This window comes from Spermophilus citellus, assembly GCF_964194105.1.
Source record: "Spermophilus citellus genome assembly, chromosome: 4".
Classification (NCBI taxonomy): Eukaryota; Metazoa; Chordata; class Mammalia; order Rodentia; family Sciuridae; genus Spermophilus; species Spermophilus citellus.
In genome coordinates, this window is record NC_138185.1 from 164209348 (window position 1) to 164224424 (window position 15077).

Here is a 15077-nt window from a genome sequence, read left to right on the forward strand (position 1 = left end):
ATGTAATTAGTACTTGCTATGAGACTGGCATTGTTCTAAGTCCTTAATAGCTATTATTAATGAATTAATTATGAAGAAACCCCATGAAAAGATTATTATTATCCCATTTTGCAGATGAGAAAATGGCAGTTGTGGTACATAGAAATGTGTGATGTCTAGGTTTCCATTTACATTGAATAGAGTTGTTATGGTAAATTAATGAATTCTTACTGGTAGAGCCCTTGGATCAGGCCTGACTTGTAGATCAATATCAGCTTTTTTTCTTTTTTCTCTGTATGGGTTTGAATTCATGGGTGCTCTACCATTGAGAGCACCTAGGCCTTTTTATTTTGGTACAGGGTCTCTGAGTTGCCCAGGGTAGCCTTGCATTTGTGATCCTCCTACCTCAGCTTCCCAAATCACTGGGATTACGGGTGTACACCACTGTGCCCATACCTGGCTATCCATTTTAGTCTTTTTGAACGGAGGGCATACATGATCAGATATGCATCTTAAAAGATTGTTTTGGCTACTTCAAAGGGAACAGATTGGAGTGTACTGAGAGTGATTTGGGTAGATGATTAGGAAGTTCTGCAGTAGTACAATGAAGAGTAGCTTAGATGAGGTTAGTGACAGTGGAGTAATAGAGTCAGTGGAGGGGGGGGCTGAGGTTGTGGCTCAGTGCTAGAGCACTTGCCTCCCACATGTGAGGCACTGGGTTCAATCCTCAGCACCATATAAAAACAAAGGTATAAAAAAGAGTAGATGGATTTAAGACTTTAAAAAAGTAGAATTTGGTGATGTATTAAAGAGAGTGGCGGAGGAGAGACAAACCTGATGGAATCCAGGTTTCTGATTCGTATAGCTGTTCTCTGTAGTAGGACTCCTGGGAAGACCCAGCACTGAGAGGGTCAAACCTTGAATTCAATTAACATATATATTGAGTTTGAGGTTCCCCTGTGAGTCTCAAAAATAATTGACTGGTAGCCTGAGTTCAGATTCATGGTTGGGGCTGGAGTCATTGATACTAAAAATTTAGAAAAATTCTAAGATGTCCTCAATTTATTTGCAAGATCTGAGGATGAAGGGAAGGAAAGATACAAGAAAATGATCAGTTAACAGTTGTGGGCTGCACCAACAAAAGACTATTGCTGTTCCACATTCCTGAATGTATGCTGAAACCTCGACTTCTGACCCCAGGCAGTAGACAACCAGGTGCCACTGTATCTGGCTAAGGAATGAACTTTTTGAACTATTTTAATCAGAAACAAGAAGCACTTCTTCTTAAGGGTAGTACTATTCCCAAACTTTCCTCACCTCACCTATTCCATTCTTCTTATCTATAACCAATGTAGATTTCATGTAAATAATTTGTTCTTTCCTAAGTTTTCATTTTAAACATGTTTCTGGCTTTTAGGTCTGGAGGACATATTTCTGAGTCATGAAATTTGTCCTAGGACCTGATTAGCATCTGTAAGGGCTCAATAAGCCTTTTTATTTCAGACTTCCCTTGGTAAAGGAGTTTTGGTTTAATAATACAGAGATGGTTGGGGAAGAAGTCTCAGCATGATAAGAATATTCAGGGGAAGCATCTAGTGGGAAGAAAAAGGAGCAAGCCTGGGACTAAGCATTGAGGGATGTTTAGGGTTGATGCTGGGGTGGAGGAGGACATACTTACCAAGAAGTCAGGAGAAGAAAAATATACTGAATGAAAAAAAAAATGGAAAACAATCGTGTCATGGAAGCAGAAACATGAGTATTTCAAGAGGCAGAAGTAGTCAATTATATCAATTGTTGCTGAAAAGTTGGTAAAATGATTTAAAAGTGTTGGATTTGTTGACACCAAAATCAGTGAGGCACCCACCAGTGATCTCAATCATAGCTCCTTCAAGAGTGTGATAAGAGTTAGAGGGCTGGAGATGTGGCTCAAGTGGTATCGTGCTCACCTGGCATGCGTGTGGCCCGGGTTCGATCCTCAGCACCACATACAAACAAAGATATTGTGTCCACCAATAACTAAAAAATAAATAAATAAATATTAAAAAATTCTCTCTCTCTCTCTCTCTCTCACTCTCACTCTCTCTTTCAAATAAAATTAAAAAAAAAAAAAAAAGAGTTAGACACAGTGGCATACACCTGTAATCTTAGCAGCTTGGAAGGCTGAGGCAGAAGGACCACCTATTCAAGGTCAGCCTCAGCAAATTAATGAGACCCTAAAAATTTAGTGAGACCCTGTCTCAAAATAAATAATAATAATAATAATAAAAAGGTTAAAGATGTGACTCAGGGGTTAAGTGCCACTGGGTTCAATCTCTGATACAAAAAAAAAAAAGTTATAGGGAAGGACCCCAAAGAGCAAAGGGCTCAACAGGGAGTGGAAGGAAAAGGAAAGAGTAAAATGAATACCTGGAAGAGGGGATACCATTCAAGAAGGTTCTGGTTTGTTAACAGGAAAAAAAATGACAAGGCTTAAAAACCATTGAGAAGGACTCCACTCAGAAGGAAAAGTTGAAAACATACAGATGAAACTAGACTGAGGAAGGAAGATTGAAGTTCAAAGCCAGTCTCAGCAATTTAGCAAGGCCTAAGTAATTTAGCGAGGAGACCCTGTCTCAAAAAGATAACAAGGGCTGGAGATGTGGCTCAGAGGTTAAGTGCCCCTGGATTCAATCCCCAGTACAGAGAGAAAGAGAGAGAGAAACTCATCAGAATGGGATCTAAAGAGTCCTTTGATCCTGGGGATTGTAATGGGAGAAGTCAAATTTTAGAATAGAGAGAGATCTCAGCAAATTAGTGAGACCATATTTCAAGATAAAAAATAAAAAAGGATAGGAAAGGCCTGGGGATGTAGCTCAGTGGTAAAGTGCCCCTGGGCTCTATCCATAGTCCCAAAAATCAAACAAGAAAGGAGTCAGAGCACTAGGTGCAATAAAGTGTGTGTGTGTGTGTGTGTGTGTGTGTGTGTGAGAGAGAGAGAGAGATAGAGAGAGAGAGAGAGAGAGAGAGAGAGAGAGAGAAAGAGTGGGAGGGGGAGGGTTCTAGGTGAATAAAGTGAGAGGGAAAACTGGAAGGAGGATGGAATTTAGACTCTGGGCAAAAAACTGAAATCATAGGCCATTAAACCTAAGCTGGATCAGGAGGGAAAATAAGAGAGAAATGAAAGGAAACTGAAGAAGGTTAACAAATGAAGGTTCCAGTGAGGTAATGGTCAATAAAAGTTGTTGCGGGAGTAGTTAACAGGTGCAGAGGAGCGAAAAGATCTTTCCTTCCATCATCCTAGGCTGAGGCCCCCATAACCAGAGTCATATTAACAAGGCAAAAAGCACACATAATGAAGCGACCCGTAGAAACAGTTAAACCTGTGTGTTTTGTTCTATCTCTTCCTCCTTCAGTACTAGGGATTGAACCCAGGGCACTTTACCACTAAGCTAAATCCCAGCCCTTTTTATTTTTTATTTTGAGATAAGATCTTCCTAAATTTTCCAGGCTGGCCTGAAACTTGTTATCCTCCTGCTTCAGCCTCCCAAATCAATAAGATTGCAGGTATGTATCACCATACCCAGCCTTATGCTAAATTTAATGAAAAGTGAAGAGTAGTGGAGAAATATAATTAGAAAAAAGGTAGTATAATCTCATAGCTATAAACTGGGGGTAAATTTAGCATGGCCTGCTTATTCAGATTCTATGTCCCCTTGCCTTCAAAGATAAGAATGTTCCTTTTCTCTGGATAAAGGGATGGCATCTCTCAAATGATGACTTATGACCTGCTTGAGGGGAAGGTCAGCACATCTTTTCTAGATCGAATGACAGGGGAGGAGGAAAGTGGGGAAAATGGGAGTGACTTTCCTACATTTGCCATTTTCTCAAATTCCTTCAACTAAAATATCCAGAATGCTAAGGTGTTCTATTTTGGGGTAGGATGTCCTGAGGAGTTTGTAGTCAAAAGGCTTAAATTAGAGATTTTGAAAGTGGCACAATTAGAGATGATAACCAGTGCAAGGAGGGAGGGAAGGAGTGGCTAAAGAGAAGGATGTTGAGCGGTTCGAGGAATCACTAGTGCATGGTTTCACTCTTTTGATTGTTGAAGTCACCCAGGATAATGGCAGGGCTTGTGACAGAGTGATGGAGAGGAGTCTTTGCTGGACGGACTGGGAAGTTACAGGGAGAGCAGTAGATAGAAGCAAACGGGTAGGTGAGCAGCATGGGCCTCATAGAAGTTGGCCTTTTTTTTTTTTTTTTTTTTTTTTTTTGATACTGAGAATTGAACCCAGGGGCCCTCAACCACTAAGCCACATCCCCAGCCCTCTTAATTTTATTTATTTGTTTGTTTTTGAGACAGGGTCTCACAAAGTTGCTCAGGGCCTCACTAAGTTTCTGAGACTGGCTTTGAACTTGCAGTCCTCCTGCCTCAGCCTCCCAAGCCACTGGGCACAATCCTCCCCCAGAGGCCCACGCAGGCAACAGAAGCTGGGTTCCCCTGTGTGGAGTGGGCTGGCTGAGAAATAAGCCAAAAAATCACATGACACAGAAAATAGTTTTAAAGGAGGGGAGGGGCAGGATAGCTCTTTGAAAAGGAAAAACAGTGTCTTAAAGAGAGACAGATTTTAATAAAGAAAAGAAATTGGAGCTGGGCGCGGTTGCACTGCCTGTAATACCAGCAGGTTGGGAGGCTGAGGAAGGAGGACTGCAAGTTAAGAGCTATCAGTTAAGAGTCAAGTTTCCCTGGAAAGAGAGAGCAAGAGCCCGCATTTGCTTTATTTATAAACTTCAAAGACTTTCTACAGAATGTTTTTAGCCAATTAAGATAGGAGGTGGGCTGTCTAGTTCCCAATAGGTCACGCAACAGAGGTCACATACATTGTGCAATTCATTAAGTGGGAGGAGCCACAAAATAGCTTGCAATGCCAAACCATAATCTCCTTGGCTCCAAGGCCAAATAAAGACACTCAAATAGCTCAGAGTTGGCTCCACCCACACAATACCTTTATTTTATTTATTTATTTTTATGGAATGCTGAGGATAGACCCCCTGTGCTTCAGGAGTGCTAGACAAGAGCTCTGCCCCTGAGCCACAATCCCAGCCCCTATTCTTTTTCTTTTTAAATACATGTAAAAGAATAAAATTTGGAAGAAGCAGATGGAGGCCAAAGAATAGCAAGACATCTCTGATAAAAGAAAAAATTTTAAAGGTAAAATTATATCTGTCATTTAGATATAAGATGAAACATGATAAAGATATTAGTGAACTCATTATTAATGTAGAACCAGTAAGATGTCCAAAAGGGAATCCATATTAGGGACAAGAAATACTGAGTGGTGCATGCCTGTAATCCCAGGGACTCTAGAGGCTCAGACAAGAGGAATCACAAGTTCTGCCTCTTAGCAGCTTTAGGACTATAGAAAAGTTGCTGCCACACCAACTCCAGTTTCCTTTTCCTTTAACATAGATTGTTGAGCAGATTAGCTAAAATGACAACTGGCTCAGAGTGCTCCAAGATCTCTGAGCAGCTGCAGGATCTGATTCCCTCTTCTTCCCTCCCCTTGGGGCTCCTGGAAGTCCACATTGGCTTCATAGAGTTTTTGTTGTTGTTGTTGTTTGTTTGTTTGTTTGTTTTTTGGTACTGGGGATTGAACCCTGGAGCTATTTACCACACCCAGCTTGAAAGTACAGTTTAAAGATAGGGGTACTAAACCAGGCGTGTTGCCACACTCCAGTAATCCCAGAGACTGGGGAAACTGAAGCAGGAGGATCACAATTTTGAGGCCAGCCTCAGTAACTTAGCAAAGCTGGGCAGGCTAAAGCAGGAGGATCACAAGTTTGAGGCCAGCCTTAGCAAGACTTTTGGTCTCAAAATACAAAAAATAAAAAGGGATGGGGATGTAGCTCAGTGGTAAATGTCCCTGAGTTCAATCCCCAGTGCCAAAAACAGAAAAAAGAAAGAATGAAAAAGAAATATTGAAACGAATTTGAAATTGTTTCTTTCCACCATGGGGAAACAAGTCAATTGAACTTCTTTATTTATTTTTTTTTTTAGAGAGAGAGAGAGAATTTATTTATTTACTTTAGTTTTTTCGGCGGACACAACATCTTTGTTTGTATGTGGTGCTGAGGATCGAACCTGGGCCGCATGCATGCCAGGCGAGCGCGCTACCGCTTGAGCCACATCCCCAGCCCCAATTGAACTTCTTTTTTTTTATTTTTTTATTTTTTCAGAGAGAGACAGACAGAGAGGGGGGGGGATTTTAATATTTATTTTCTAGTTTTCGGCGGACACAATATCTTTGGACACAACATCTTTGGTTGTATGTGATGCTGAGGATCGAACCGGGCCGCACGCATGCCAGGCGAGCTTGAGCCACATCCCCTCAATTGAACTTCTAATGCATAGAATTTATTTGCATGTCTATAAACAAGAATAATTTCTCACTGCTCTCAGTTATCCGCAATTTACAGAGTTCTAAAACATCTCAAAAGCAATAAAAAGCTAGAATCGGAAAGGTCTGCTCTAAAGAATTTATGAATTTCTATTGGAAATACCAGTTATATTTTTCACTTATTCTGAATTTTCTTGTATTTCTCCTCTATTGAACCTGACAGCATAAACAGCCACCATTTGGATGTTGCTGTAACCAAAATACCTGAGCCAAAGGTGAAGCCCAACATTAATGGAGAAGGGTGTGGTATAGGAATGCTGCTGCCAGGAAACAGAGAGGGGAGAGGGCCACAAGAAAGATGCACCTTTCCAGGACACACAAGCAAGGACCCTACTCCTTCAGCCACGCCCACCTCCCAACAGTTACCACCCAGCCCATCCATTCAAACTAGGATGGACTGATTAGGTTACAGCTCTCACAATCCTGTCATTTTACCTCTGCACATTTCTGCAATATTACAGGAGCTTTCAAGGGACACCTCATATTCACACTATATAACATATGGGCAAAGGAAAAACAGTGTCTTAAAGAGAGACAGATTTTAATAAAGAAAAGAAATTGGAGCTGGGCGCGATTGCACTGCCTGTAATACCAGCAGGTTGGGAGGCTGAGGAAGGAGGACTGCAAATTCAAGGCCAGCCTTAGAAATTTAGTGAGGCCCTAAGCAACTCAGCAAGACCCTGTCTCTAAATAAAATATAATAAAAGGCTGGAGATGTGGCTCAGTGGTTGAGTGCCCCTGAGTTCAATGCAATCCCTGGTACCAAAAAAAAAAAAAAAAAAAAGGAAAAAAGAAAGAAAGAAAGAAAAGAAAAATGCTTGTGAAGGACAGAGACTTTTGCAGGTTTTGGATCACTCCGCCCTCCTCTCTTATTGTTGTTAGATAAAATATAGAACACCCAGTTACATTTGCATTTCAGATAATTTATTTTTGTAAGTTTGTCTTTTTATTTATTATTTTTGTTTTGTTTTGCTAAACCTGACATCCCCACCCTAAGGGACATTTGTCAATATCTGGAGACATTTTTTATTTTCACATTATGTGTATGGGAAATCTACTAGCATCTACTGTTGAGGCCTGGTATACAGCTAAACATCTTACAATGCACAGGACAGTTAACTCTTCACAACAATGAATTATCCAGCCCAAAGTGTGAGTACTGCCCAGGTTGAGAAATCCTGAATTAGAACAATGGTCTAAAGGATTTTATTACAAACCATTTTTTAAACATTTTTAACATGCACCTGTGTTACTTACACATTATAAACACAACCCCAATACATTATGTACTGTGTGTGTGTGTGTGTGTGTGTGTGTGTATGTGTACGGGGAATTGAACCCAGGGATACTTTACCACTGAGCTACATCCCTAGTCACTTTTATTCTTCATTTTGAGACAGGGTCTAACAAGTTGCCCAGTCTGCCTTTAAACTCATAAACCTCAGCTTCCCAGGTTGCTAGGATTGGGGTGTGTGCCTCTGCGTCTGTTTCAGGGTATTTTTAAAATCACAAAAATGTTTAAAAATTAAAATTAAAAAATGAGATAATGCTGAAATAAACACAATATATCAAAAGTTCTTATTTTATTATGTGTACATGAAAATCACATTTTTTACTCTCACTTTTTCTTTTTTCTTTTTTTTTTAAAAAGAGAGTGAGAGAGAGAGAGAGAATTTTTTAATATTTATTTTTTAGTTATTGGTGGACACAACATCTTTGTTTGTATGTGGTGCTGAGGGTCGAACCCGGGCCGCACGCATGTCAGGAGGGCGCGCTACCGCTTGAGCCACATCCCCAGCCCTCTCACTTTTTCTTAAAAGCAATTCAATTGATTATACTTTATCATATGCTATGATATTGTGATTTCAAAAGTTTGTTTCTATGATCTGTTGACTTCATAAATAAACCTGACAAAAATATAAAGGATCCAAACGTAAGAATAGTTGGCTGGCCTCTAGATACAAATAGGAGAAGAAGAACTCTGTTTGCCAACAACACGATCCTATATTTAGAAGACCCAAAAACTCCACCAGAAAACTTGTAGAACTCATAAATGAATTCAGCAAAGTAGCAGGATACAAAATTAATACCCATAAATCAATTGTATTAATATTCAGCAATGATGAATCAGCTGAAAGAGAAATTAGGAAAACTAAGCCAGTCATGATAGCCAAAAAAAGGAATAAAATAATACTTTGGAATCAATCCAATAAAAGAGGTGAAAGACTTCTACGATGAAAACTACAAAACACTGAAGAAAGAAACTGAAGAAGAGCTTAGAAGATGGAAACAACTCCCATGTTCTTAGATAGAAAGAATTAACATTGTCAAAATGACCACACTGCCAAAAGCACTGTATCGATTTAATGCAATTCCTATTAAAATACCAATGACATTCTTCATAGAAATTAGAAAAAGCATTCATGAATTTTTTTTTTTTTGGAAAAATAAAAGACCCAGAATAGGCAAAGCAATTCTTAGCAAGAAAAGCAAAGCAGGAGGCATCACAATACCAGACCTTAAATTATACTACAGAACTATAGTAACAAAAACAGCATGGCACTGGCACCAAAACAGACATGAAGACCAATGGAATAAAATAGAAGACACAGAGACAAAATACACGTAAATAGGTGAATGGATAAAGAAAATGTGTCATATATACATAATGGAATATTACTCAGCCATAAAGAAGAATGACTTTATTACATTTGCCAGTAAATGGATGGATCTAGGGACTATCATGCTAAGTGAAATAAGCCAATCCAAAAAGCCAAAGATTTTCTCTGATATGTAGATGCTAACCCACAATAAGCGGGGTAGGGAAAGAATAGAAGTTCAGTGGATTAGAAAAAGAGAAGTTAAGGCTGAGAATATAGCTCAGTTGGTAGAGTGCTTGCCTTGTGTGCACAAGGCCCTGGGTTCAATTCCCAGCAACACACACACACACACACACACACACACACACACACACATTTAAAAAAAAGGAATGAAGGGAAGGGAGGGGAGATAGGAATAGGAAAGATAGTGGAATGAATCTGACATAACTTTCTTATGTACATATATGAAGACACCACGTGAATCTCCACATGGTGTACATTCACAATGCTGGGATTTTATCAGAGTATTCCATGCTTGTGTAAATATGTCAGAATAGATTCTTCTGTCATGTATATATAAAAAGAACCAATTAAAAACAAAATAACAGTTGGCTGGGCTTACTCAATAATGAAATTAATTTTTGGGTCTCATTTACCAGTTTTATGAAGGCTTTCGTTGAATTTACCTCATTCGCATTTTGTTTTCCATATCAAACTACTGTATTTGCAATCAAAATATATTATATTTGTCTATTTATTTTTATTGTGGCACTGGGGACTGAACCAGGGCATCATGCATGCCAAGCAAATGCTCCATCTCTGAGCGACATCCCTAGCCCTTTATTATTTTGAGATAGAGTTTCTCTAAATTGTTGAGGCTGGCCTCAAACTTGCAATCCTCCTTCTCAACCTTCCAAGTGGCTGAGATTACATATACATATTACATGTACCACCAAGCCCAGCAATTTTTGCATTTTTAACAAATATATTTAAAATCCACTGACCCTCTCCCCCACCCCCACCTCCTTTTCATGACTATCACTGTAACAAATACTTGAAATAGTTAACTTATAAAAAGAAAGTTTACTTTGTCTCACAGTTTTTAGCCCATGGCCAAACATCCTGGTGGGAGCTTGTGGTGGATTTCATGACTGAGAAGCAAAAAAGAGACAAAGAGGAATTCAATGGTTTGAATATAAGGTAAAATCTCCATGCTAATGCTGGAATGTTTGGAGGTGAAATGATTGGACTGTGGGAGCTGTAACCTGATTAGCCCATCCTTGTTTGAAAGGACTGGCTGGGTGATAACTGTAGGCAGGTGGACATACCTGGCACAGGTGGGTCCCCATGGGCGCCCCTTAAGAATGCATCTTCCCCGCAATTCTCTCCCATGCTCCTCCTCCTGGGTGCTCCCCCAGCCCCATCGTTCTGCCTCACCTGGAGCTGTATCTCTAAAACTATGAGCCAAAATAAACTTTCTCACCTCTAAGTTGCCCTTGGCAGACATTTTGGGCCCAGCAAAACAAACCTAACTAACCCAGAAAGGGGCGGGGGTCTAGCTAGCTCTTTCAAGAGCTTGCCCCTAGTGACCAGAAAACATCCTCTGAGGCCCCATTTCTTTTCTGTATTGCTACCCTGAAGAACAAGCCCATTTCATGGGCCTTCGGGGGGATATTTAAGATGGGAATTATAGCACTCTTTGGCTCAGGGGAGAGGTGGGGGAGATTTTTAAACACAGTTGACAATCATTTGACAACATTTCCAGGGTTTTATATGTATAAATATTAGGTGGGGTGTGTGTGTGTGTGTGTGTGTGTGTGTGCACGAGTGCACGCATCCCACACATGCTGAGGATTGCATACTAAGCAGGTGCTCTACCACTGAGCCTCAGTCCCAAATATGAGCATTTTTATAAATGCCATTTATATCTTTCACCAAAAAAATCACACCATAATGGAAACACTCTGAATATCATTTTTCAAAATATTCTTTTGGAATAATTTTCAAGAAGCAGTTGTTTTCTTGCTTGTCAAAATACCAATTCTACCTTGAAAGAACAGAATTTTAAAATATTGTTAGCATCTATAAAGTAGCATTCTGCTGTCAGCTATCTTATTATCATTGAAAAAGTCAGCAAAGTTCAAATGTTTGTCTTTTTGTAAAAGAAAAGTGCGAGTTACTTATGAATTCTGACAACTATTGTAATACTCTGATAAAAAACTCCTAGTGAGCCTCTGAGTGCAGCCGAATATCTTCATCATCAATCACCATCTCATCACGGCTGGCTGTATCAGAAAGATTCTGTGCTGGACTGCATGGTCCATGTCTGTAATCCCAGTGACTCAGGAGGCCGAGGCAGGAGGATCACAAGTTCAAGGACAGCCTAAGCAATTTAGTGGGGATGTAGCTCAGTGTAAGCACTCCTGTGTTCAATCCCCAGTACCAGTACTTCCTCCCACAAAAAAAAAAAAAAAAAAAAAAAAGATTCTACTATGTAAAGCTCTTGTTTCTACAAAAATTAACATCTTGATATCATTTCTTAGGCAAAAAAAGTTTAACATGGGAAGCACTATCATCATTCCATCTGTGCCATGGAACTCTATCTCTCCCAAGACATCAAAATGACTCATAACCAGCTGGCATCCAGTCAAAATAAGAATGCTGGCATCTATCTGTACATTAAGTATTAGCAAAGCGGAATCACTTTCTTTTTTTAGATTTAAAAAATATAAATAGAAATCTAACCTTGTCTTCCAAAACACTGATGGATCATCAGGCACACCATGATGTGCCTTCCTATTCCACCTTAGGAGGATTGAGTATCTTGGGACCATTTCCACTTTGATGAAAAGGAATGTGAACTCTAGACAGAGTCAGTAAATTGACATCAAAGAGAACTGGGCTAGACATTCCAAAAATGGCTTTGTCATTCATCAGCTATACAGTTCTTGTGCAAATTAAGTGGCTACTATGCTCCTGTGTCCACATTTTAATGTGGAATACTACTGTAAAATGGAGATGATATGATAACATCTCATGGGAGTATACTAGGATTTTTTCCCCTTTTTATTTTGGTGGTACTTGGGGATTGAACTCAGGGGCATTCTAACACCAAGTTACATCCCCAGTCCTTTTTTTAAAGACAGGATCTCACTAAATTACTGAGGCTGGCCTTGAACTTATTTGTGATCCTCCTGCCTCAGCCTCCTTAGTTGCTGGGATTACAGGCACAAGCCATCACACCAGTTGAGCTAGGATGAAATAAGAGAATTTTGTTAACATGATCATAATGTCTTTTCTAAACCCTCATAAGTTGAGTAAAGTCCCCAGGCCCTTGCCCTCAACCTTGACTCCCCTATCAGCTTCACAAGGATCATTGGAAGCCTTCATTCAGAACTCCTTCAACTTCAGGTCTTCCCACTGCAAACCTCCTCTTATCCAAACACCATCATGTCCAGAAACCATCCTGTTTTATCTCCTCGCAGGCCGGGTTCCATCAATCATTCCTTCTTTCTCCTGTATATTATTCCACTCCACTGCTCTATTGGCCTTTTCCCCTAAGTTGATAAGTATGTTCAAATATCTCCCAATATTTAAAAAAATAAGGTAATAGGTTAAATTTTATATTTATCCCTTTACCCAATCCCACTTATAACCTTCAAAAGGATACCATGATTAACAGTTTGATTAGTATTTACAGAACCCCTTTTTTTGAGATCAAAGATGGCCAGTGTCTCATTGGGTAGTTCTTCCAAGCCACCCTAAATCTTAATATCACAAATAATTAACAAATAATAAGATACAAACACTTAGAAATATATTTAAAAACAGCAAAGCCCTTGATAGATCTAGTCCACATGGGTTCTTGAACTTCACCAAGAGAAAATGGTTCTGGTGGTTTATTTAAGGGGGTACATCAAAGCAGGGATAAAGTTTCAGAGGTAGAGTCTTGCTTTGTGATATCTTGCAATCAGCAAGTTGATTGACATCTCAGCAAATCATACCCATCTCAGGTGCTGTGTGGGATTTTAGGTAGAACTTGAGAGGGAAGTTCACCTGCATCAGGTGGTCAATCCCTGTGGGGGGTGCCCCAGGGAGTTCCCAGTGCCAGACTTAACCCCATAGGAGCTATTATGTGCAATATAGTCCACACACCGCCCACAGACAGCTTGTGACACCCTTCATTATTTTAAATGTCTTCATGGCATAAAGTTTCATAGTCCACAAATATTTTTTGAATGTTTACACCATTCTATGCACTGAGGATAGAGCTGTGAACAAGATGAATATTTTCTCCCATTAAAGAACTTACTATCCAAAGTGTGAGGTCACAGAAAGTAACCAAGGTAAACAAGTAAAATATACAATATATTGGATAATGATAAATACTAAGGAGTTTAAATAGAGTGGTCATGGAATGTATTACTGAAAAAGGTAGTATTTGAATAAAGATTTAAAGAAGGTGAGGGAAAAGCCCTTTTGGATATCTAGGGGAAGAACAGTCTTCAACAGAGGAAACAGCAAGTACAAATGTCCTGAGACAGAATATTTGTCACTAAGTTATAGTTGCAGTATTCATATATGAACAATGGTAATTACTTCTCAAATTTAGTTAAGGTCCTATTTGAGTATATTGAAATTTAAAGACAAATTGTAAATTCAATCATCACCAGCAATCCTCTCTTTAAAATCATAAGAGGATCTGGATGCAATGGTACATGCCTATAATCCCAGTGATTCAGGACACTGAGGCAGGAGAATTGCAAGTGAAGACCAACCTCAGCAATTTAGCAAGACACTTACCAACTGAGGGAGATCCTGTCTCAAAATAAAAACAATAAAAAGAGCTAGGGATATAGCTCAGTGGTAAAGCACCTTTGGGTTCAACCCCTAGTTCTCCCTCCAAAAAGTCCAACTCAATAAATGACAAATAAAATAAGAATAATCACCAGAGAAATTCTTTTTTGCTCTCCATATACACAAAATGTCAGAAGAAGCATGCTTAACTATTGACGTGCTCATTTCTGTAAGAAGTTGGAAGATCAAACTTGCATTTATAAATTTTTTCCCCACTATCCACACATTATTTCCTTTATTTTTTTGTACCAATGATTGAACCAGGGGCAATTAACCACTGAACCACATCCCCAGACCTTTTTAAAAAATATTGTGTTTTGACACAGGGTTTTGCTAAATTGCTTAGGGACTCACTAAGTTGCTGAGTACTGGTCTCAAACTTTTGATCCTCCTGCCTCAGCCTCCCTAAGTCAATGGGATTACAGGCATGTGCCACCTTGCCTGGCCACTCATTATTTCTTTTGTTCTCCACTATAATCTCTTTTACTGGCCTAGATTATATGAACCAAACACCTATTCCTGAAGGATCTAAATCCCTTTTAGCATATTGCCCTTTTCTGATTGCTTTAATTCCTCATTCATCTCTCCTATTAAACATGAAAGTACTCTGAGGTTTCCCAGAGAATGTCTTTCATTCTAAAGAAACTCTTGGGTCCAGTTCTCCTTGCACAACAAAAACTCAATTTCCCCATAGTAGTTGGAATCCATAATCTCAACCAGTTAAACGATTTCTTCTTGGGTATGGGTTCAGTGGTATCAGGAACCCAGAATAGCCAGGTAGCATCTTGACATCCTATTCAGTGGAACTATTGTTGTATTTCATGCTAGAAGCATTTCTCTGTTGAGAACTAAAACCTTTAAACCAGCAGACCTCTGAGTTACAGCAGTGAAAAATAAGAATCCTGGAAGTAGGTTGTTGAATGTAAGAATAAGAAATCCCACTTCCATTTACAACCTTTGATTCTGGATCCACGTAATCTGTGGGAGAAACAACAACTTATATGGAAATATATATATTGAATTTTGTAAGAAAGAATCTCAGTCTTTTAGGATGCTATCCTCCCACTGGCGCTGGTGCTGAAACCAAGCTACCAGTAGGCTATTTTCATTCCATCAGCCCAGTGGCTTCTGGGTAATGAGATATGTGGAAAGATCAATGAATTCCCCCCACACAAGCCCATTGTAACACTTTTTGATGGGAAGCAAC